This window comes from Parambassis ranga, chromosome 9 (genome assembly GCF_900634625.1).
Source record: "Parambassis ranga chromosome 9, fParRan2.1, whole genome shotgun sequence".
Classification (NCBI taxonomy): Eukaryota; Metazoa; Chordata; class Actinopteri; family Ambassidae; genus Parambassis; species Parambassis ranga.
In genome coordinates this window covers 3,368,005-3,394,165 of record NC_041030.1, presented here as the reverse complement: position 1 = coordinate 3,394,165, position 26,161 = coordinate 3,368,005, and the positions used below count along the sequence as shown (strand labels likewise).

Genomic DNA, 26,161 nt, shown 5'->3' with positions numbered 1-26,161 from the left:
ACTGTAATTGCTATAAAGTTATATTACTTATATTACTTAATATTACTTTATATTACTTATAAAGTTGGCAAACAGACTGTATTCCATGACTTAATATTTCACTAAAAATCATTTATTTGTACATTTTGTACAATGAACAATTTCTAGCATTTTACCATTGTGACCAATGTTTATTGTGGGAAAACGAGCAACATTGAAAGACAATGCTTAGGTCTACTCGCTGGCATTAATCTACAGGAATAAATGTCTCTGTGACTACATGTCAGTAGTAACCGTCCTCCTTTGCTTTGATTGGCTCTTCCTGCAATATCTCCTGCTGTTATCATCTTACACTTTAACTGACTGGAACAGCCTTTTCTGTCCCTCTCCTGCTGCGTCTCTCAGCATCCCGTTCCTGGCCGATACACCTCAGCACATGGCTGCCAGCAGGGGAGTACATCCACACCACTGACCCATGAACTTGTCAAAAAAAAAAAAAACAAGCACTCACAGTGTCTTAATGGAAAACAGCGAAGGACGGGATGTAGCGATGTAGACGTCAGTGTGTTGGGACAGAGCAGTCAAAGATGAAACACTGCTGTTGGCTTGGCTACTATCAGCAGAAGATTATATACTGGCTGATTTCACAATTGTATTATGATTTAGAAACTAGCTCCAACAACAGCAACATTCATTTTAATATTCTACAGTGATATCAATAAAACCTAACTGAAAGTCACAATGACTGAAGGAGCGGTGACCTACATACAACAAAACATTCAACTGAAGGCTCTTTTAGAGACATTTCTAACACAACTAGGAAGTTAGACATGACTTTTTAAAGAAGAATCTGGCTGAGCTGTGTAGTCCAAAAAAAGTTTGGCTAACCTTTAAGATCAGCATGGAAGACCAATACACTTGGACAGCATTATTATAATTACTGATAGGAATGATGGCCAAAGCTACAAACATAAAACCAAAAACCAGCACATTTACGCGAGCTTAGTGTTTTTTAATACTTAAATCAGCTGTTGGGTTCTCATTAGCAGCCAGCACTCACAGTTCTATAGTTAGGTACAACTAAGGCAGCTTCCAGGAACCTCCATCCCTGTTGATCTTTGCTAAATGTGTGTGGAAAGCAGGAGTTCACACAGTGTTTTTAATGGCAAGAACCACAGTCCCATGCAGAGGAGGGCCAGCTGTGATGGAGGACTGTGCTGCTTGAGAAGAGGTGGGACAGAAAAAACCTGACTTTGCCATGACGGGTGTCTGGCCCTCAACAGCTCCCATCATTCACCCCAACACACACACACACACACACACACACACTGACAGTGACTCCTGGTTCAGGAGCAGTGTGTTAGGAGCTGTTGATGAACTTGTTTTCCAGACAGCTATGCTACCTTGGCCTGTGGTTTAAGCGAGGGAATGCACCCAGTGGGACCTGAAACCGAACCACCTGCTGCACTCGCCCACTCCGCTCTCCAACTCCCAGCCTTCTCCGTTTACCAAACATCAGTTTCTAAGAACACTCAGCCACTGCTATTTACCATTTGGCAGGACGCAGGGTGTGTTCGACTAGGGAGGCGGCTGTTTTTGTGTTTGTATATTCTATGTGTGTGCGTGTTTATCTGTGCATGTGCGACTGTCCATCTGTCCATCCAGAGCAAGGGTTATGTGTGTATGAATGTGTGTGAGCGTGTTATAAGGGGTGAAGAGACAAGCAGCTGAGGCCTAATGAGCTATAATGAGGTCTAATAGTGGAAAACCCATCTAGAAGCCATGACCTTGGCATTATGACGGATGCCCACAACCATAACACATCTAAAAACAGCCTGGGAAACAAGCTGGAACATGCAGTCGTCTCACATGGCGGTAAGTCATTGTCCATATTTCATAGGAGGTATTGAGTTACCTCAGAGTTAGCCGTGATTACAGATTTTCTGGAAAATCCAAAAATTGGTTTGTTTTGATGAGAATACCATTTTGACCATTAAGTTTCTGAGAACAGAGATAATCTTGTAACTGATGTTAATGTTGACACAGGAGAAGGTGTCTTGCTCGTAATGCCATTAGCTTATATCCAAAGCTCCTTACATTACAGTGGACAGAGGCCTATATATTTAGCATGGGTGGCCGCAGTGGGAATGCTCTCGTGTATTTACCGTCTGGCTCTCATGCATTAATACACATTGTTGGACGTCTCTGCCTTTAAATCACTTGCTTACATTTAAGTTATCGTGTTTCCCTGAGCTTTTGATTATATCTTATTGTCTTCAGTGCAGTATGAACTATTAGTCAAGACATCTGGAGACATGCAAGCAACCGTGGAAACAGCTGAACTGAATTCACCTCTTACTAGCTTTGTTTTTTTTATGTTTATTCTGGTTTTTATTTTGATATGAAAAAAAATTAGTATGTGCAATTAATAGCAAAAAATGATATTGGACATCTTGTCAGGATCTATCAAACTTAGTTTACACCATGGACACAACAAAATTGTCATCATTAAGTTGCCAAGCATAAAAAAAGGGACAAGTACATCTGAAGTATGGCACCCTGTTAACAGCATCCAAGTCCTCCTAAACTCCCAGTTTATCCATATACGTACATGTAAAGCGGTGGAGCGCGAGTGGAGCAGCGATGGGCATGCAGTCACAAAACCAAGAGGATCATGATGCTGTCACTGCTCATCTGTCACTCACAGTAGATAAATAAATATTGTGCTGTGAAGTTTGACTATTCAAATTGGAAATAAATTGGGAAATTCTATAGGAATTGACTTGTTACTGTTCAGCACACAGTATCAGCATATTGACAAAACTTCATCGGGTTACAGACCTCTATAAAAACAGGCATTTTGACAGTTTGCTGCTCTGCACCATTCAGGTGTTTGTTAACACAATGACATGAGGAAAAGACATAAACAATGGTGCTGCACATCAATCTGGGAAGACTTGCTGTAATCTGAACTCATTATTTTTCTTCAACATCTCACCATTTTACAGTTTTCAGTCTGTCTGACACCAGGTCAGAGATGTGGAGAGAGGGGATCTAAAAAGCCCATCATCTGGACCACAGCTGATTTTCCAACACTTACACACACTCTGCCTTGTTCACTTTTTAGTCTGCATGCTGCTGTAACTGACAAGGGTGACACCTTTTATGGGGCAGCTAACACAAACAGTTCACAGGCCATAAGTCCTTGTCTCAACGGTTTTTCTTTGACAATAAATTAAATACTATCACACCCAGGGGACAGTATTAAGTTAGCAGGGATATATAGCAGTTGTTTGTGTAAAAGGTTATATCCGTGTGTCATGGATAATAATAATCATGTAATTACTATGCGACTAAACATGGCATACATACTGTACATACATATGTTTATAGGCTCTTTTCCCTATATAGTTTAATACAGGAGAGTTTTCTGCAGTGTCATAATCAAACCCCCATAGGAGAAGCCTCTTCAAGTGCTTACTATATGTATCTGCCTGTGCATCATTAGAAAGTCTCTGTGTGCGACATCCAGCTGGCTAGTAAAGGGACGCTCTGTCAGTGTGAACTGATCGCTGCTGGAGGAATAACAGAGCTGCTGCCGGTTGAGCAGCACACTGGGACTTATTAAGACTGGGAAGGTGTGTCGCCCACTGCAGTAGGTGTTCAACAGCATACATCAAACCCTCTCTCCCTCTCACACACACACTTGAACAAACATGGCCTGCTGTTTCATAGCTGTGTCAGAGCTGTTCAGGCCTCAGACTCACTTTATTTCAGGGCAGGTATGCTAAGCGCTAGGAGCTTCCCCCCACCCCCGCTTCCCTGCTTCAGGCCAGACAGACTCCTTCACTAAATTAAGTTTGACTGGCAGGTGGCTGTGTTGAGTCCTCTCCTGACTGTTTAAGTGGAGGAAGCTTGGTGGTGCATCATCTTTAGCATCAAAGGTCTGTTTGCAACAGATCAGTCAGTCTAACAGGAGGAATGTAGCTTCAGGTTAGAGCTATTTTCACTTCCTACTCTTGTAAAAAGGCCCTCCAGCAGTAGAGGGTATAGGGCCAGAAGTAAGAGATGTGAAACTGTGACTTCACATCCTCACCTTTCTGCTCAACCTAGCACAACACATGGTTTTCTAGGATACCTCACTACAGAAACGACCTCCCAAAAACCTACAAACCTATTCTAGGCATGTTTTTTTTCACAAAAGAAACTATAGCTGACTGTTGATAGAAATTCAGATGTGAACATTTTACTTTGGTGTGACACATCACAAAAAGCCCGCCGTGGTGGTGACAACATCATGCTTCTATCCTGCAGTCAGTTATTTGCACGACCACATCGAGTCAGGAAAACATAATCATAGGTTGTGAAACACACACAGCCACTGAGGACGGTTTCAGATTCCAGCTGGAACACGAGTGTCGCTTTGTACCATCAAAATGCACAATGATGCAACCCAGACTATGGATTATTTGACCACTCTCACACTCCATATAAAATGACATATAGTCCCCCCCTGCTTTCTCAGAACACTGCCTGAAGCAGAACTCTCAGAGGACTCTTAAACATTTCTGCCTGGTTGTGTAAGACTGTGTGTTTGGCCCATAACAAAAGATGCCTTACGCTTAATGTTTTGGAAAGACGGAGGAAAAAATGTAATTTATGGAGCCGACCTTGATAAAGGTTATTTGATAATTAGAACTCCTGTTTTGCTGTCATTTTTCATTTTCTGGAACTACCTACGGACCATTCTGGTCCTGTAGTAGATTCAGTAATGTAACTCCTCATCAATAACCATGGCAACAAAGGGCTTGTGCCCCAGTCCCTGCAGATTAACTAGCAACACTGCCTGTGAGACTGGTTACCTATCAGCTGACAGACAGTGATTGAGATCCATATGAACTGCACTCCTTCGCCTATGGATGCAGTGTTTGATCTCCATGCTTTGATCTTGCAGAGATTCTTCAGTGTCGTCCTTCTGACATACCAAAGAAAAAAAACAGACAAGCTCAAGGTCCTTAGATGTGACTGTGACCCCTAAAATAACCTCTGCGCTCAGTGTATCCACTTACAATGAGGTAGCACCACGACTGACTTCATAACAATGTCTACTCTTTTTGCAAAATGGTCCATGAAAAAAACAAACTTTTTGCTCATTCTTTCATTCCTTTGTGATGTTTAAAAAAACAAACTACATGACGTCTACATTATACACTAACATGTTTGTTGTCACTATAAACTTGAAGCATTCTATTCAATGATTTAGAAGACAATTCTTTTAAAAAAAAACAAAAAGGCTACGGAAGGGAAAACGTATCTGCCATCTGCCAAGTGTTTGAAATCAACACAACATTGTACGACTTGTGTGGTATTAAGTGTGTCATGAGGTGCCATTAGCACACTGTAGAGCTCAGACCAAGGGGGTGAGTGCTGGCCCGAGGTAGACGCAGGCAATTTTAAATGGATCTATTGTCCGTAGACATCAGTGTCATTGACCTTCAGAAAGTGTAGATCCACATTCCTGGATAGCAGCCACAGCGGATATGTAAGCTGGACTGATATCCTGGTGGGAGAGCACTGCTCTTGTCAGCATCCCTGTGACAGTCCACCAGCAGTGTTCCCTTTGCCCGACAGAAAATAGAGGCCATTGCCTCGCCTGTCAGCTGCACATGAGCTTTTGGGAAAGCTTGTGTCTTTCTGATCTTTGGTTAGAAGTGATCCAAGTCTTCGTCCATCCATTTCCTGAATCCGCTTTGTCTTTGACGAAAGGGGGGTCTGTGAATGGGTAAGAAGTGGCGTTACACTATGAACCGAGGAGTAACCTCTATTGGAGTTTGTTCCATGCGTCATCCTTGCACAAATACGCACTATGCAAGCACAAGCACCCATGAAGCACAAACTGGAGTGGAGGTTTGACATGAAGTGAGTCTGATATTCTGCAGTATATGTGTGTACTAGCAAATATTGGTTTGACTCTTATTACACCACTGCTGCTTGAAACCCTGGATATTTTCTGAGAACGGCCTTTGAAATATTATAAGAAAATGAGCATTCCTGATCAGGCAGTAAGTTGGAACATGTGCTGTATGCACAATAAATTTAGGAGATTTTTACTTTAACCAGACCAAAGTGCACTACTCTGTGGAAAAACATGCCACACTGTGGTAGTCAGCATGTGTTATGGTACACTTGTACAGTGGAAAAAGCATATTTTGAGGAATCCAGGATCAGGCCATGGGAGGCTGGCATCCGTCTGCTACTCTGGCCATTCACAACAACACGCTCCAATAGGACGCCTGTCATAATATTAGTGGGAGGATTTTTACATGGATTAGACAGTCCTGAAATAATATTGGAACTCTTATTCACGCCTAGTGTCTCTATACAGAGACTTACAAACCAAAATTAGAATATGTCATTATGAGTCACTGCCTGAATTATTAAAGGCATACAGAATAACCAGAATGTATCACTAGTCACTAGAATAAAGATATGTGGATGAATAGGGGACATAAATATGGTAGATCTCTAAGAGACAAGAGAGGTCACAGGTCCAGATTAGGAAGACAACCCCTCTCCACCTCCCCAATCACCCATCTATCCTCACCTCTGCCGTCCCTGCATCAAGACCCTGCTGACGTTCTGACCATGAATCAGACCTTCAGTGCTTCTCCATCTAAATGACTTCCTCAGGTCAGAGGTCAATGCCCCATCACTCACTAATCCCTGTCTGATTAGTTAGTTAGGTCAAGGTCCCAGGATAGTTATTTACTTAAAGGAATTCTAATGTGACCCGAGATTACCTCTCGTTTAGTGTGTCTGCATATTATTGTGCAGTAGTATCGAGATATATTGTAGTACTCAGTCATCCATGAGTACGTGTGAGTTTTCTAAACCAGCCTCACATATTTAGTCTGCGATCCCATTTTTTTCCAAATGCGACTCAGCTTCCGTTCTCTGCTCACATGTGAACTGCAGATTGTGTCTTTGTTTGAATGCAGCCTGAAAAGCTCTCGATGACACATTTGTGTCAGGAAGCAGCTCCGGCCATTGGATACTATTCAGAAACACAAAAGCCAAGCACAAAGCAATATTTACATCAACAGCTACATTAAAAGGCTGTAACAATGTAGCCCTCGTCCTGCAGAGTGTGTCAACAATGCGATGCCACAGCCAGGATAAATCCCATGTTAATTTGTCCCCATTGAATGTGGTACAACCCAGCGGGGTGGGAAGAAAGAAGCAGCGATTGTGTTTTGTTTTTGTATCAGCTTCACAAACAGTGGCACTAACAAAGTATCCTTTCTGTGCCATTTCCTTCCACTCTGATTGGACTAATTGGGACCTGTTGACAGCGAATCCCATCCGTGCAGGAACAGGCCAATCACGTCTCAGCATCTGTCATCCCTGGCACACAGAGCTTCCACCCCCCTCATAAAGGCCTTTGTCTCTGTGACCCCAGTGACCTTTAGCATTTTTTTAATATGGAAAGCCTGATTAAGTCTCCCAAAACACAGGACGTGAAACATTTTAGTGCAAAGGTTTAAGCCCGACTTATTCGATTCTACAGCTTTATAGCACACCTTGTCCAAAGGAGAGACCGGGGGAAAAACTATTTACATTTCATTCTTTATTGACTACGTCAGTTTTAAACTGATATCCATGTACTGTGCTGACATTTTCACCTTTAAATTGGTGATGCTGTTTTTTTAATTCATTTTTTGGGTAAGTTTCACATTTGCACTCAATGATCAGACTAAAACCTCTGTGTGGGGCCTATAACCAGACTGATTTTAGTACAGTGAGTAACTGTAGTGGAAACGTTCCTCCATCTTGGTTTACCTTATTTTATACCATTTTAAACACAGACACAAAAATAAACCACAACAACCACACTCTCTGAATAATTATAAATAGCAGTGTGACTATACTAACAGTATAGTTAACAACATAATTTAAAATAAATTTAATAAAAAGCTTATTTAACATTATTAAAATAAAACTACAAATGTATAAGACAAAGTAAACGCAATGTTTAAAATTGGTATTTTAATTGTATACCTTATATATTTTCGTATAAGACAATTATTATTATTTATTAGTTATTGTTGTTTTGGATTTTGTTTTTCCATTTTTAACACTAATAATGAGTGTTACAATGTTAATGTCATGTATATATTGTGGTATTTTACATTTAAAAAAAATTAAAAAAATAGAAAAGGTTAGAAGTAAATTTGGGAAAATGTATCACTAATTTCTCATAAACACCTTGGACTGGAAAGTTTCCTAGCAAGTGGGACTAGTGTAGAGGGAAACAGATACATCCTCACCGCCTCTGTATTTAGTTTCCTTTACTTTGAAGGTGTGCAACGGACAACAGCACCTTTGCTCCAGCAGTTAGCCAGAGACAAACCACCGGAGGAAGAGTGGGGCTGGAGCAGCTGAGGAAGCCACTGAGCTCTGACCAGAATCTCTGTAAGCAACTTGTCTGTCAGCGCCATTATGAGCTTCTCATATCTTGGCCAGCACCTGTCTTTAGGAGTTTTAGTCAGCTCCCATCCCCTCTTTTCCAGACTACCCACCCTAGGAGCTGAGGGGAGGCCTGGGGATCCCCATTCATCCAGGATGATCGACACAGCGGCAGCTTGAAGGAGGAAAAAAAAAAAGCAGCTGTGATGAGAGAGAGAAAGAGAGGAGTGTGTACCCATGTCCCCTTTGTGCTTTTAACCAGCACCCCTCTTGTCTTCCACGGCCATGTCCACACAATAGAGTCTTAACAGGAGCTGTCAGCATACAACACTAGTGTGACCAGTACGGGCACTGGGGTTAGCCTGGATCACATTAGCAGTGTTTGCATGGCACTGAAAGCCGGTTAACTACAGTTAAAGCATGTTTTGTAGTGTTTTCTAAAGAGGCCAGCGGCACCTTTCAGCCTCGTGTTTACCGACACCAAAGAGGCAGAGAACACCACTGCAGGAACAGAGGCTTTAAAAAAAAAAAAAAAAAAAAAAAAAACTTGGAGGTGTCCAGCAGGGGCCTCCACTTTGCACCTGAAGTTTGATCAATATAGTCAAGTGATGACATGTCGATTTGCACTGGCAGAAAAGAGATGGTGAGTCGGTGAATGGCGGCGCTGAGAGACGGCTGCAGGTGAATTGTCCCGACAGCAGATACAGTGTATCAGCCTTTAAGTGTGTGTTTATCTGCCCTCAGTATTTTCTTACATTTAAGGCTTTATTTGACCAGCGATTGTGAAACAGATACTCTTTGCTTCTGTGATAATGGCGTGTTTATGAGTTATTGCACTGTACACACACAGCCACGAGCCAGCTGCAGCCATTATTCGATGTTTGATACATGTAATTAAGCCACAAAGGCACTTAGGAGCTTAAAGCTGCGGAAACAAAGGAGGTGGAGTGGCATGATCAGATAAAGCTGAATCAACTCATGATTTTAATTGTTGCTAAACAATATTTAGGCAGCTGTCTTGGCAGCAAAACGATTAGGAACATGTGGGCACACACACAAAAGGGAAAAGAAAGCATGTGCCTCTGTTACACAGCATGAAGCAGCGGGCTGGGGATTTTTCTTATATCTTTGAAGAATATGTGGTAATTTACTTGACGTCTGACCAAAAGTAAATGGACACCATGTGCATCTTTAGCGTCCTGCTGGTTTGTTTTTGGTTAGAAAGGTGGAAATCCTAACGCTAATTCTGATACAGCTGATAATTGTTTGCATTATTGATTGATTGTCAATGACTAATCCATCAGTGTATTCTGATATTTTATAGAAAAAGCAGAGAAAAACTGTCCTGAAAAGGTTGCAAACTTCCATTTGTTGCAGCTTTATAGCATATAATGAGTTGTCAATGATGACATCTCTGTGTGTTGGCACAAAAAAAGCCTCAAGACCACCTGACACCTGACCTCATCACCCCTTATCAGAAAAATTGAGGCCAGCAGACATATAGTGGCTGGGTGTCCATTTATGTTAACACATTTCAGTTGGTGGGATGTGAGTGAATGTTTTCTATCTTCCTGACCATTAGATGGCAGTAATGCATAGCTGAGCCCTCTGATCTCCTGGAAGCTGGGCTGTTATTTTCTGCTTTCCTGGAAAGACAGAAAAGTTTTGCTCAGCTATTTGTGTGTTTAAAGCGGCGAGTGAGTCAGCTTATCTCAGACCAGTAAAGGTGCACACCAGAGGAAATTTTGACTCATTTTTCCATGAAAAAGTCATTCATGGAATTGTATTAAAGGACACACAACACTACTGACAACAATCACTGTCACATATCAGGAAGGCTGAAAAATGATCTCTCACCCTTCATGTGTTCAGAATCAGAACGCAGACACACAAGGAAGCGAACTGAGGAAACCCGGACACCTCTCCTGCTTTGTTGAAGCCTTTACTGTATGAACATCTCAATAAGCCACCAATAAACAAACAAGCATGTCAGCAGAAAGACAGTTTGACAGAGTGAATAACTCCGTGTGGTAGCTGACCGCAGCTGCCATTGTTGTGGTCTGCCTTTTATCTGTAAGACAACACAGGACTGCAGCAGTGGATCAAACCAGGCCTTATCTGCAGGCGCTGCTCTCCACTGTTTGTGTTACCTCAGCTTCCCGTAGTTCGCTTTACAGTGAAGATTACTCTCTTCTAGCGCTTTATCACCGCTATCAAAGATTTAGCCTTCTGCCCGTATTTAGACAAGATTGAGATTATTTTTCTGTGAACAATATTTTAACCTAAAATTGCATTTGTTAAAAACAAAACAAAGCTATTCTGCTATCTTTCAGATCATAGGTGTTTTTTGGTTTTGCCGCTTTGTAGTTTACCCAAACAAACTAGTGTGTCTACCTGCGAAAGCATCAAACACTCACACAAATATGATATCACGTCACATTATTAGTGTGATTTCTAGTCATTTTGTCACTTTGTTATAGTGAGTTAAAAATTGCCACTATTGTTTTCTAATTGTTGGGGGTAATCTACACAAATTATGAAAAGATGACATTTTAATACACCAGTCTGTTACCATCTACTGTGCACTATGTTTTAAAAGATAGAAGCAGTGATATGAGAAAGAAAAATGATTTTTTTTATGTTACCACGATATCTTCACGCTAAATCATAATCATTTATTTTATATTATTATATAATAGTTTCACATTATAACATGAAATGTTATATGTTCCTGTTATAATGTGAAAAATTTTATTCTAAAAAGGTCTCATATTATAACATAACTAATATATCATTTCTTGTTATGACATGACACGCTTCGTCCTGCAGTGCAGGGTCACAGGGGGCTGGAGTGAGAGGTGGGGTACACCCTGGACAGGTCACCAGTCCATCGCAGGGCAACACAGAGACACACAACCATTAACACTAACACTCACTCTACAGTATATTAAACACAAATTATAAACTTTTTTGTTATTCTACAGTTTTGGCATATAAACTGAATTATGGTCATAAAAATTTCATGTCATATTCAATTCTATTCCGCCAATAAAACTGTTGGATTTTATCATCGCTGATTAACAGTCAGCCTCTTCACCTTAAGGGCAATCCACTGCCTCAACCTGCAGCTCTGTTTATGACTCTCCGGCTTTTATATTGAGCAGTTATAATTCAGGGATGTGTTTATCCAGACCATGAGCACATGCAGTCCTAGCTGCCAGTGGGAAATAACTCCTCACCTTGGCTCTGTATGCAGTTTAATTTGAAATTACATTGATTTTCCATCAACAGGATAACGCCTCAGACAGGTCATATGATCCTCAACTACACATCTACGCAAAGCTTTGGAACTAGAGTGACGGCTGTTCAAAAGCAGGAATATTATGATTGGAAGGTGATTGCTCGCTGCTTTCACAGCACAATAAAATGGTCATGCATGGCGAGGTATGCAACTCTCAGACTCCTGGTTGAAAGTCCATAAGTAGGACTACCACCATCCAGGCTTCACCTTCCTCCTTGCCTAGCTTATCCTTCAATGATTGAGTGAGATGTCAGGGGACATGCAATTACAGTTGCATGGTATTTAAAGGCCTTGGTATGATGTCACGTTTAACCCTTGTGCATTGTTCGCAAACACTACCCTTTCGTGTTGTTCGGGACAAAAACGTCCCCTAACTTTAACGGTTTTAAAAATATATCAGATAAATACTTTTTTGAATTTTTTTTGCAAAGACCTTTTAATTAACTTCAGTTCTAATCAAAAGTAGTGAAAAAAATCATTTTCCCCCAGGATTTAACCCTTTAATCACCAATTTTATAAGGGGTGGTGCAAATAATTGGAAAAAAACACACAAAATGGCTAATTTTTAATAGTAAAGGTGAATGGGGACTGGATTTTTTTAACCTTTATTACAGCTTTGGTCATGTCAAACATCAGTAAAAAAATTGACTTTATTGCATTATTAGTTTTTGCACAGCACTGGATTTTCATTTTTTCTCCCTAATGTGTTGTTCGTGGCCATTTTTGTCCCATAGACTTCCATTAAAACAACATTTTTTGACTGCACAGCCATGGCACTAAATAATCATGCATTCTTGATTGTTGGTGGTTTACCCTGTTGGTAGGAGGTAACATTTGTGATTTTTACAGTTAACAACTTAATGACCCTATTAACCCTTTACCTGCAGGCCTGTGCTCATGTAGTGTAGTTTCTGGCTTGTATATGGAGTTATAGGGAGTATTTTAGCACATAATTGTGTGTCTACACACTGTGTGTGTATGTTAGAGAGGAAGAGAGCCATTTGCACACTGACCTTGTTGTGAATTTATTTCTTGAAATGAACTATCTACAGAGAATTTAGGTTTGATAAAGACATGTAAAGTACAAAAAAACAGATATTCAGACATGATGATTTTCAGAGGAAAGCTACAAGACAGACAGACAGATGGTCAGAGGGGGGATATGGGAGATGAGCAGCAGTCACTGACATCCATCCAGTTCCTGTGCGAGTCGCAGCCATACCCTCTCAGCCAGGCAGAAAAACACCTCCCTTGTATCGCGGGCTGCCAAACGCTGCAGCCTTCCTCCCTGTGAACGCAACTCTGAACCCAAACCCCTTGGCCAAGTACAAGAGAGGTATTAGGGTGCATGTCAAAACAGCTTACAGCCAAACAGTGAGCTCTAAAAGGCACGGGTCTATTCATGGAGTCATTCAAAGTGACAGCACTCTGAGCCTCTTGTGCAGTGGAGTGAGGAGGCTGGAGCTTGGCTGATGCTAGAGAACGTGGCATGGGTCTTTGTTAATGTTGGCAGCTGAGACCTGATTCTAGAAAACAGGAGTTTTCCTTCAATAGAACAGCTTAGAGTTAGTGGAGTGGACCAGGTTACATTCTGGTTAAACTGTTTACTGGGATCTGCTGCGGTTGAGTCTCCCTGTTGTCTCTTGAGAAACCAATCACCCACCACATCCTCAAGCGAGCCCGAGTGGGTTAATGCTGACAAAGGAAAGATATAATCATGGTGGTCATGTGTGCAAGCTTGCAGTTTGCCACCATGTCATTTGTTGACATCCAACTGTACGCACAAAGACTTTGAGACTGAACAGAAGGACCTGACAGAGCCAGATGTTTGTGTGGAGTTGTGCGAGGAAACGATAATCACGGCTTAAAGACAAAGCATGAGTCTCACCTGGATAACCAAGTTATGATGGCTCATATTCAAGCTCCTCCCTGCTTAGACAGGCTCCACTACAGCTGCTGCACCACGCTGTTGTAAAATTACATTCTATCAAGTCAGTGATCATTTATTAGCTATTACAGGTCCAGCAAAACCAGATTTGACACATTGCACACAAACTCCACACCTTGACTTGTTGACAGGTTTTTATTACCTTTCAAGCCAAAACAGAACAAGCAACGAGTTACATTATTCAAGCATTTCAGATCAATTCAGGGTAAATTGACAACAAACTGATGGCCCTTTAAATGCCATAGAGAAGTCTTGGCTAAAACATATGAGTTAGTTAAAGTACAAAATCTTGTTTATAAGTTACAATGTTTCAATAGTGCTAAATCAGTATTTTGTAGCAGCCAAACACCTGGAAAGGAATAACTCATTTAAAATCCTCTCAGTCAAATGGGTCTGGAATCCCTCTTTTCCGCTCTGCCTATGTCACATGCAACTGGAATCCACAGAAACCAGACAATTTTTTTGTACAGCTAGGACGGCTGACCAGACTAGAAAAGGAAGTAAACCCGACACTAGCTTTGATCCTCTGCTGACAAACATTCTCATCAGTTTTATCTCCATTTGGATCATCTGTGTTTGACCTCTGACCCAATCGACTGCTTGTAATGTATCTAAACAAGGTGCTGAAGCTCCTCCTGCTAGTCACCCACCGAATGAATGAAACAAGCCACAAAGGCACCTGACACCTAAGTTTCAGTGTGACATTACTGGTATGTATGGCAGAGAGGATCCAATATCGCTCTCTGCTGAGCCAGAGACAGATTGTCCTGGCAAGCTAAATAAACAGTAGATTAATCTGTCTTTTTACTGCGAGCTGACAAAGTCAGTCATGGATGAAATCGAGGCTTTTGACAGGTAGTTGTTCAAGATAAAGCCCTGATAGTGAGAACCTGAGAAGGAGCCTGAAATGTGAGGCTGCTGTCAGACAGATAAAAACAGATGATGGGATGCAAGTTGTCACTCATGACATCACTTTTTTTGTTTAGTGGTAAATAATGAAAAGACCAAAAGAACAAATTTGAATCTAGCTTCAACTATGAGCACCTTTCAGCAGCTTTGTGCTGCAAAACATGTCTCCATTTAAAGCAGGAAATGTTGCCCAGATAATATCTTTGTAAGGCTTTTGACAGGGTCCCAGGGTAAGAGCTGCAGCAGGTGTCAGGGGAGCTCATGCAGAGCCGCCTGGGCGAGCACCAGGCTGGGCTTATCTGACAAGGCTTGATGCTGTCAGCACAGTGAGTGTGAAGTCTGCATTTATAACGCTGACATCGTCCAGACACTCAGAAAGTCCAAGAAGGAAGAACTGCATGCTGTTATGAAGCAGTTCACTGTATTCTGTTAATGGATGCTGTGTTTAGAACAGGTAATAGTGGTACACTGACTGCCAAGGTAATACATACACAATTTGAAGATGGATTTGGAACCTTCAGTGATTAAAATAATCACAACCTCTACATTTTTCTAACATGTATAGCGCCATCTTGTCCTAGCAGAGACTGTGATGTCACTGGGTTGGTTGGTGTAGATGTCCAACAGTAGCTGGCATTAGCTAACCAGCAGTGACAGAATTGACAATGACTACCAAGCTGAAAACAATACAAGGGTCATTATTAGAGTCGCTCACTGAAACACTGCCATTTATGCTTAACTGTCTCTGTGCAGCGAGTAATTCATTTGCCAGAGGTACTGAAATGATAGAACTAGAGCACGGCCGATTATCAGACATGAGCCATTTGCAGATCTATCGCTGTATTACCTCTGATAAACATAAAGTTTAAAAAAAAAAGCCAAATGACGGAGAAAAGCATTTACCCATGTTGTGGGTGCTATCTACAACTACCTCTGAGGGTAGAACAGCGAACAGGTACGGCATTCCACAGGTTTGAGCAGCTGGGTCAGACCTCAGACTGACACCGACCTTCAATTCTGGTTGTGTGGTCTGTTTGTCACGTGAATAACATTGCTTTAATAACAGTAAGAACAATCATTCCCAAATACAGCAATTCTCCTCTGAGACAAAAAGACATTTCATTTTACAATATTACTTTAGTAGGGTCATTTAGCATACAACGCCATTGATTGCTAAAAGTGGCTAAGGGGACTAACAGGCTAATTGTCACCCCCAGTGGTGAAACTCCATCCTGGCCCAGACACGCCACTCGACTTCCATTCACATAGCAAACATAAGCAAGTAAAGGCTGCCAGTCGGTCTCTAGCCCCAGCCAGCAGCTTGCCATGGCTTAGCATGTGCTAGCTCTCCGCTAGGCCTTGATGGTGTTCTGCTCTCCAGTCGCTCACCTACGGTTAGCACAAGCCAGCCCAAACTCAACGAAACAAAACAAATTAAACACAAAAAAATGTACTGAAAGGTGAAGTTAGTACTGCATTGCTATTACTGTTAAAACCATTGGACACCAAAGGTGAAAAACAAGGTGCTGAGGAAAACACATACGTGGCGCTGCAGTAGATGCAACAAATGGAAAAAGAATGCAGAAGCTTTGTGGGAAGAGCACAAAAAAACGATCCACAGATATCAGTCAATGCAAGAAGACAGTGACACTCATCTCACCTTAGTGATGGCATGGGTGAGAAAATTAGTGGAAATGACTGATCCCTAGCCCACAGCCACACAAGGAAAACAAATGCCAAGAAGAATGACTTGTGCACTCAGTGACTGTCAGTCTCTGTTACCTGATATCACACAGTGATTCAACACCAGTGACATTCTGCCACTAAAACCATGCAAACATTCTTTCCTCCACAAATTCACATGTACACACATGCAAACTGTGGCTTGAAATCAGAGAGATGAAAATAAAGATGGATGCCATAATAACTTCAAAAAAGACAGGCCAAAACAGCCCCCCTGGTGGCTGGCCGCAGTATAGGTCATAAACCCCACCTCCTACACGTCAGCAAATGGAACCCAGAGCCAATTTAAAAACTAAAAATACCCTTCAAATACATTTTTCCAATGTTTGGGATGTTTTGTGGCTTGTTAGCACCAAGGGTGTAGCTAAGCCGAGAAGACTGCACAGATTCTGGGATCCTCTGTGTATAAATCTGTGCACTCTGTGCACTTCAATACAACTTATAATAATGACTGCGGAACACTACTTATACAGTATTAATGTTTAAACTCCTCTCTGCACATACAAGTACCTGCTCATCATGTGAGTACAATCACAGGCATGTGTAAACATACACACTGAAGCAGACACAGGCGGCTCTCAAGCCTCCTTCTTATAATTATTCAGCAGTGTTGAGCGACACGCCAACATGCAGCAAACATTTGGGGCCCTTTCAGTGTTGGTCGACAACACGCTGTCATTTTGAGCGGAAGGAAGCGGCAGGTTAAAAGCTAGATTCCAGTGCAAATACCAAACAGTGCGATGCATGGTACAGTACAACACGTGTGCCTTCCATCTGGTGTGCACGCTCACTGTAATCAGCACAGGAGTGCACACTGTGTTTGGAGGGCTCAACCTCTTATTTGGACGGCTACCTGAGGAAGTGGGTTTCAGCTGTACATCCGAGGGACCCTCGGCCCGCTCCCTGACTGCAGCGGTGTGACCTGGTTAAAACAGGTGGCCACATTTGTGGATTTGCACCTTCAGGGTGTGATTGTGTCACCAGAGCTCAACACAGGGAATATTTAAGCCACAGTGGTGGGCTTAACATTAGGATTTTTCCACCACCTGTCTTTGCCCATGAGCAAAACATGCTTCCCCTAAATGTAAAATGTCTGCTAAATCGATTGTATTTGTATTACATGAATGAAGGAAACACAATGTAGGCACATAAACAAAAGCAGTTAGCACAATGGCATGGTAAGTACTAGGGGTGGGACCTTTCGGTACACGTGTTTCGGTTCGGGGCGCATGTTCTGTTCGGTTCTGGATATGCGCATCAAGTAATACAGGGAGGTGTTTTTACCACAGCATGGAGACGAGTGTTGGCAACTTGGCGTCTCTCTCTCTGGTGACTTTTGGAGACTGACGTGAAATCATTCTGAAGTCAGTTACGGTCCTCGACAAGCAGCAGCCGTGAGCTCCTCCCCCACCTCAACGCACTCACAGCCGGTCACTCACTGTAGCTTCATGCAGCAGGTTCAGCTGCAGGCGGAGCAGAGAGACCCACACCACTCTGCGTCCAATCGTGCGCAAAGCTGCCTCTGGTCCCACCATGGCTAACAGAGCGGGATGTTATAGCATATCCAACTAGAATGTAATGAGCAACGGTGGACAAAGCAACACACGTTCTCTGTCCGACGGTGTGTGTCTGTGTATGTACGCACATCGGGCCTCTGTGCGCAGACAGCAGCGCAGACAGAAATGACATGCTGCCGTGCAAATAAGATAAATAACATGAGCTGTTTACTTTGTTTAATAAAGGAACAAGGTGTAGACCTGTTCTATAGTAAAGGTTTTCTTAAATGGCTTCTGTTATGATCTGGTGCTATATAGAAATTAAAAAGAAATAAAATTGACTTGACCTGATATAATCATATGGGAAACACTGAACTGATTCTTAAATGTGTTGAAAGTTGGATAAATAGATGTATTTTATGCTCATCTGGTATTTCCAGAGTGTTAAAAGTAGAAAAAACCTCAACAACGTAAACTGAACCGAACCGAAAACCGTGACCTCAGAACCGTGATACGAACCGAACCGCGGATTTAGTGAACCGTTCCACCCCTAGTAATTACTAAAACCTATGACGAAGGAGCGACTGTCTGGAGGACTTCTAGATCTAGATCTCTACTTGCAGTTTTAAGTCTCTGTGGGAAGCTCTGGCACTCACCATGTTAGCAGAGTCACAGTCCACCTAAACTCTAAATACAGACAAAGAGGTGGAGAATGAGTGGAGCTGAGGTGGGTAGACAGGATGCAGTAAGCTCATGTCACGCCCATAGTTGGTGTATATGGTTCTACACTTTTTTCTACTTACTCTCAAGGGTAAAGTGTCTTGCCCAGGGATGCATCAGCATGCAGCCAGAGTAGGGGATCGAACTGCTAACCTTATAGTTGTAAAACAGTTGAGCCACCTGAGCCACAGCTGTCACACTCATGATTATGTACAAAATCAAGTCTTAATATGATAAAAAAAAAGTTGGGTGTTATACCATGGGATTCTGTGGAGATTGACAGACCCTAGCCTTTGTCAATAAAAACACCACAGACCAGCTAAACAATCGCATGTCACTGTGACAGCACCCTATGGTGACCAAAGCTAACAAGTAGTGTGCCGCAGGTGAAATGTATATTATTGCATTAAGAAAGTTTGCTTGATAAATAATTCTACCCAATAAATTCCTCCCTCCAAAACAGCATTACTATTAAAGAAATCAGAATCCCACGCAGATGCCTTATAAGTGAACAATGATGTACAATGCTTTCCTTTCAGTGTGATGGGGTGAACTGTGGGCTGGTAGGGGCTTGATGCACATGGTGACACAAAGTTGGAAGGGACGAGCTGTCAAAACCATCAGGATTAACCTCAGCCTTTTTCTGCCTGTCTGTTGGCGGGTTTGACAAATTGACTGGAATCAAATGACTGACAGATACAGCACCTACACACACACACACACACAGTAACAGGCAGGGAAATGTGCACTGAATATCAAATGCTTTCTTTCTTTTTCAGGTATCTGTAGCACATGTAGCCCCTTCAGTCCAACAATAAAAAACACTGTGGTTCCATTTAACCGTTTCATGTCTAAAGAGTTACTTTCCACCGCTGAACTCCTCACCATCTTTACATTAGACACCTCTTAGCCAACAAGCCACCTAGCAGCCTTTTAGATCGCACAGCATTATGATCTCATCTTTAGCTCGCATGGAAGTTTGGATGGACCCCAAAACCAACAAGATACCCCTAAACCTCAGTGCTGGTCTGAGGGCCCCCACAGTCTGCATTGGCCGGTGTCATTGTTCACAGTGGCTGACAAATCAGGACAGGTGGAGACATTTCTCTGTCTTATCCCCCCCTCACCACCCGCTGCCCCACCCCAACACCGTCCTGAAATCAGATCAGGGAAGTCGAGTCATGCACCGCCATTCTTCATAACTCAATACTACCGTTGCTTCAAGCCCTGTTGCATGGCAACCAAATGTTTTGCTGCTGCTCTTTTATTTTAGCCTTCTTCTGTCTCTCCTCCCACGGCTCCCTTCTTCCACACACACATTCACACTCGGCTATCCCAAGAATTGCATCACTGCTATGCATTCAAGAGCTCCTTTAGATCATCATAACGCCTATAATACCTCCTATTTTCCTCTTTTTTGTGTCTGTCTGCAGAGGGGATCATCACTTTCTCCATCTCCATCTTTCAATCCTACTATTCGTTCTTTCATTGATCACTGAGCGCACCCAACCAGCCTGGCTTGCTGATTGACAGGTCTTAGAGATGCGGCTAACCAATTAGAGTCACAGAAGGCGATTCATAATAAAGGCTGCAATAAAAAACCGATTCCTCAATCCGCATCTCAGTAAGTCTGAGATGAGCTGAGAGGAGATGAGTTTACAGGAAAAGCCTCCCACACTATAAATAGTCTGAGGTTGCCCTCTTCAAATGCAGCAGGCCTGTGGTAATGATAAAGACAAATATCTGAGGTAAACCGAAGCATTATTGATTCTATCCATCACGTCTCAGAAGAAGCCGCTATGGGAGGAACTGCTGATGGCTCCCCTTTGCCTTCTGTGGCAAAAATCAAAAGGGCCGAGAGAACTTGAAATTCAATTCCAAGAGGAGCCAACCGCAAGCAGCCTTCTTCCACTCAGCTCCTGTTTGCTCAGCAGCAAACACAGGTGGAGGGCTCTGAGAGAATAGCTCCCTTTTCTTCTTCTTTTCAATAGACTGGACACAAGATGAATACTACACACCACACACCAACACTCACATGCCCAGCCAGCTCTCCTTATAGGTGAGAACAGTCACAGCCACGCACTGTTGAGGTAATGGATTGAGCTGTGGAAAGATCACATAGGAATGAAGGTTATAAATCTGTCAGTGAATGACAGGAAAAGTCTCCATGAATTAATGGATGAGTGTGTGTCAGCAGGTGTTTCATGTTTGTAAAAGCAAAGTTGCAACTTTAGCATCCTTTCATCATTACAAAGCTCTGTAGGTTCTCTACAAATACACTGTGACCTGCACAATTTAAGTGGATGAAACATCATTTACACAGGAGACACTGCACATACTCAACTCAAAAACATTAGGCATGGGACAGTTCAGGAAAAAAAATCCGAACCATTGGGTTAGCGTGTCACGCAACATTAAAGGTAGGGTAGGAGATTTCATTCTGATGCACTTTTTGTGAAATTAGTGTAACTTCTCTTTACAATCCGATAGCAACTGATTAGTCCGGCAGTTTCGCTTTAAAACGAAGAATATTAATCATCTGTGGAAGCTATAAAATGCTAAAAACATCAGCCAATCCTCCGGGTGGACCCTGCGCGGAGTATTGGCTGGTTGTCACTCTCTTCCTGCTCTGCGCGCATCAGAGAGGTACGTGCATGATGGCCGAAGTCACAGACTGGTTGGGAGGCGTGGCTTCGGGGTGAACTCTGAGAGAAAGCGGCGTGTGTTTGCTTTCAAAATCTGGCTGACTCTCACCGAGTTTTCAAAATCTCCTACCCTACCTTTAACAAAAAAAAAAAGTGGTGGTTCAAATATGCAAATTATGAAATGATGTCATTTAGTTGGACAGCCAATAGCTAGTTTTCTTACTGAGGAGTTGGCAACACTGGAGCATCTCTCTGAAGCACTGACACAAGCAGTGACAGAATGGAAACTTCAGAGGGGCAACAGCAGCAACACAAAGTGACTCTTAAATACGGTAAAAGTTGGATAATTAGGCTATATCTAGATCTGATGAGAGCTAGAGCTGATCTATGTTATTTGCAGAGTTAAAAAAGTAGACAAAACAACACGAACCGAACTGAAAACCATGACCTCAGAGCCGTGGATTTTGTGAACCGTTCCACACAAAGTAATAGAACATGAAACTTGTCTTAATTAGAGTCAACATCATCAGGAACAGTAAGGAATTAAAAGTTTCTCAAAAAAAAAATATCAGTTGTATATACTGAACAGTACAGTGTGATCTGATCTGAGGCTTTTAAGATGAACAAAATTAAACGTAAGACATGTTCACAATAAATTTAATTGGACTTCATACACTGTGCAGGTTTTTTCCTGCATGTGTTACCACAGCTGCTAAATTATTACTGAAATCTGGACCTTTCTACGCCCTTTCTAGCTTCCCTGAGCACTCGTACCACATCTAAAATCTTTGTTCCAGCTGGCTTTACTGAACATTTTCACATGATAGCTCACTTTGTTGCAATAAATCCTCTACACTGGTCACACATATTGTACAGATAAATGAGAGTTAGAGGCAGATGTTATAAAAAGATAAGAATCTGAATGGAAAGTGAAAATTAGGTACTGCTGTTGTTACCCCAAAGTATAGCAATAATTAAAAGCAGTACTGTTTAAGATTACTGGATGGTGAGAGACTTTACACATATAATTTGGGATTGCCCTAATATGATAAATTACAGAGATTCTGCAGAAGAGAAGATTATAAAGTGAATACAGGGGAAACTCAGCAAAATAATGGAACTATGGGCACAATTACAACAAGCAACATTAGTCCTTTAAACCTATTTATTGATTTGACTTTATCTAACACTATTGTTCTCTTTTTCTGCCATTTCTTTTATTCATTTTAATACGTATTCAAACATATTTATAACATGAATTTTTGAGGGTAGGACCTCTGTGGTGACCAGCATGTAAGGCCATGTGTATGTTGTGAAGGTAAGCATGGAGACACTGGACATTGGGATGGTAAAAACATCCATCCAATTCCTGACCCTACTTAGTTCTGTAGTACAGGGTAACTGGAGCTTATCCCGCCTGTCAATGGGCGATAGGTCACCAGTGTATGGCAGGGCTAACATAGAGTGGCGCTCACACTCACGCCTACAGCCAATTTACAGTCCCTAATTAACCCAACAAGCATGTCTTTGGTATGCGGGAGGATACCAGATTACCTGAAGAGACACACAGGCACAGTAAATATACTTTAGATCTAAGCTCTATATGCTAATAATTGCTCTGTAATCTGAATGAACCCCCCTATTTTCCACTGACTTGTGATTTGAATGGAGAATGGTGCGATGGAGGGATGTTGTTGTGGAGGGAGGATGAGGTCAGAGGGAAATGGATCCATCCATTAGGGGGTATAATGAGAGGGAGCAGCTGCATGCCGCTGGGTCAGACAGCACACAGATGTGAGGGAGCCTCAGGGCCCAACAAAGCCGAGGGAGATCGCTGGAGCCCCCTACGCCATGACCTCATCATTCTCAGAGCTCCCCACTAACACACCAGTCCACCAGTCACCAGACCCACTGCTAGCTGAAGGTGGAGAAGATCCGCGTTCACAGCTCACCTGAGACAACCCTTTGCCCGCACCGTGATCGGCTCATTTCTGCTCAACTCTGGCCGACCCGAAATGGCACAGCATGCCAAACACTGATCTCAGCCCTACCTCCACCGCCACTAGCTGCAGAATCAAATATTCTCATGGGTGGTTGAATTTTTTAAGCTTGGTTAGTGTTAAATGATGTGTACAGTACATTAAATTCTCTGTATATTTTTCTTTCATGTGAGGAGGTCAACACAAGTGCCAGTTGGTGTCATGGTCTCACCTCCAGACATTTTGTCTGCTGCAAATCTGAATAAATATGCTATTTCATTTTGACAGTGCAGCTTTCCTTGCACTCTTTGTTTTCACACCAATTCCACCGATATATTTTACTGCCTGTATTGTGCTTGCAGGACGAGTGTGTGCGCAGAGTTTTGAAGACAGATTGTTGGCAGCAGGCTTACAGGAGATGCACCCTGTCATTAAAGAAAACGAAGCAGAAAATAAGCCAAGTAATGGAGACAAACTCACGGCACAAGTACGTTGTTAAACACATAAGTGTTCACTTCTTGCCTAGTTCATGAGCATTATTTGGTCAATCATGGTAGAACAAATTGCTGCCACGTAGAACTCTGTTCATATTGATGCTATTCTAACCTTATCTGCTAAAGAATTCTAGTAAATAAAAAATGTAAAAACAAATTGTCTTAAATCGGTTTTCTTTCAGCGTTTCGATGCGTTGTCCATGTCGTGCATTATCATGCTGCAACATGAGGTGAAGGTTGAAGATGAACGGCACAACAACAACACCTGTGTTCTATAACATACGCCTGCCTACACCATAACCCCACCGCCTCCATGGGCCACTCCATCTACAATGTTAACATCAGCAAACCATTCACCCACATGACGCCACACAAGCTGTCTGCCATCTTGCCCTGTACAGTAAAAAACGAGATTCATCCATGAAGACAACACCTCTCCAGTGCCAATTTGCCCACTCAAGTCGGTTACGACGACAAACTGCAGATCCCCGATAAAGACAAAAAGCATGCAGGTGAGCCTCCCTGAGACAGTTTCTGATAGAAATAAACAGAAATTCTATGGTTATGACAATCTTTGAGGTAACCATGCGGGTTACGGAGGTCCTGGGCTGGTGTGGCTGTCAGGGCGGTTAGATGTACTGCCTACCTCAGAACTAGGGCTGGGCGGTATACGATTCATACCGAAAACCGGTGTTTTTTGCGTTATGATATGACATTTTCATATACCAGCAACACCGGTTTAAATTGCCTAAAAGGTCCAGAACTAAGCGCAGTGGTAAATTGTTTCAGGGCGGACGTTTTTCATTGCTGCACGGCTGTACACGCATGGAGAAGAGCACAGGCATAGAGCACAGGTATTAGTGGAGTTGTTGGCAATAACGGACATGGAAGTTCTGAACCAGGAATGTGTGTGTAGAACTCTTCACATGGCTCTCCGTGTTTGACGTGCGGAACAGCAGCAGAAGCAGACGTTTAGGTGGACGATGATGCTACTGTTTGGCATTTCACGGCTTTGCCTGTTTTCCAAATATCTCCGCTTCATACATGTTCACCTGAACTGCTGCTTCTGCCGATGATTAGCAATGAAATAGCAGCAAAACCTGTATGTGTCTGAGACGCTGCGTGTGCTGCAGTGGAGAGCCGTATGAGGAGTTCTGCACACTCGTTTCTCATGAAATATGAAAAGTCCGGTCCAAACGGATTTTGTTCTTATTTCATTTCTTATTTCTGCCACCTCCAGTAATCACAGTGCTACTGGATATTAAATAATAACCCACAGCCCTACTGTATTACATGTAATACTAATGTGGATTTTTTTTGTACAATTCTCATGACCATGCAATAGGGTAACCACTCTACTGCAGTAATTCTTCTCACAATCAATGCAGTTAACGTCATGCATGAGGAGAGAAAACACCGTCAAACACTGGAAACCCAGCCCTACTCAGAAACTTGCAGCATCTGTGGCACTGTGCTGTGTGATAAAACTGCACATTTTAGAGTGGCCTTGTATTGTGGCCCGCCTCAGTCACACCGGTGCAGTAATCATGCTGTCTAATCAGCATCTTGATATGCCACGGCTGTCAGGTGGATGGACCATCTCACTAACACAGATTCAGACAGATTTGTGAAGACTATTTGAGAGAAACAGGCCTTTTGTGTACATAGAAATCATTTCAGATCTTTGAGTTTAGCTCATGAAAAATTGGACCTTTGTTGTTGTTGTTCACTGTAGCTGCCGTAGTGCTACTTTTATATTTACAATAAGAGGAGGACTAACATTACAGAAAATGTCAATGTCATTTGTCCTTTAACGTGTAGGAACACATTCACACAACACAGTGACAAAAGAAACGTGATGTTAACATGCACACACACGAACAATAAGCACACTCCTCAGATCAGTCACGGCTGCTGTACTGTACGCTCAGGTGACAACACTCTCTCTCTCCCTCTTACACACACACACACACACACACACACACACAAAGTAGGAACAGTGATTCTTGGAGGTGTTGACACATGCACCCATTTCAGTTGACTGTGTGGCTGACAGTCAGTGGTGAGTGTTGTTACAGGCCCCTCTCCCTCTCTCTCTCTCTCAGATGATGACATCCAGCTTAGTCACTCAAGTGCTCCTGCTTTGTAATGCATGTTCTCTTGTAACTACAGCACTCTCCAAGCTGATATACATTCTTCACCGTCTTCTGGTTCAAATATTTTATCAATACTTTTTTATATTGAGATAAAAAATGTACAACAAGTTTGGGTTTTTCAGCTTAGTCACAGCCAACCATGAATGTGCAAGCATATGATCCATGGGCTTTTATGTCAGGAGTAAATGCTCAGGTGCGTTATTGCTGCAAGCGATGGCTATATAGTTGCATGGCAACACAATACAATTCACAGCGACACAAGCAAGAAACACAAGCCGAGCTAAAAGCAACCCAGAGAACACTATTTGGGTCATTGAATACCTCT

The 26,161-nt window shown here is 42.3% G+C and overlaps 1 long non-coding RNA gene across 1 annotated transcript; it reads left to right on the top strand.

The window, feature by feature from the left end:
• Positions 1-1,571: 1,571 nt before the first annotated feature.
• LOC114442078 (uncharacterized) lies at positions 1,572-10,444 on the top strand. Its single transcript, XR_003671306.1, has 3 exons — positions 1,572-1,854; positions 8,339-8,451; positions 8,550-10,444. It is a non-coding gene; the product is annotated as an uncharacterized LOC114442078 (long non-coding RNA).
• Positions 10,445-26,161: the final 15,717 nt, after the last annotated feature.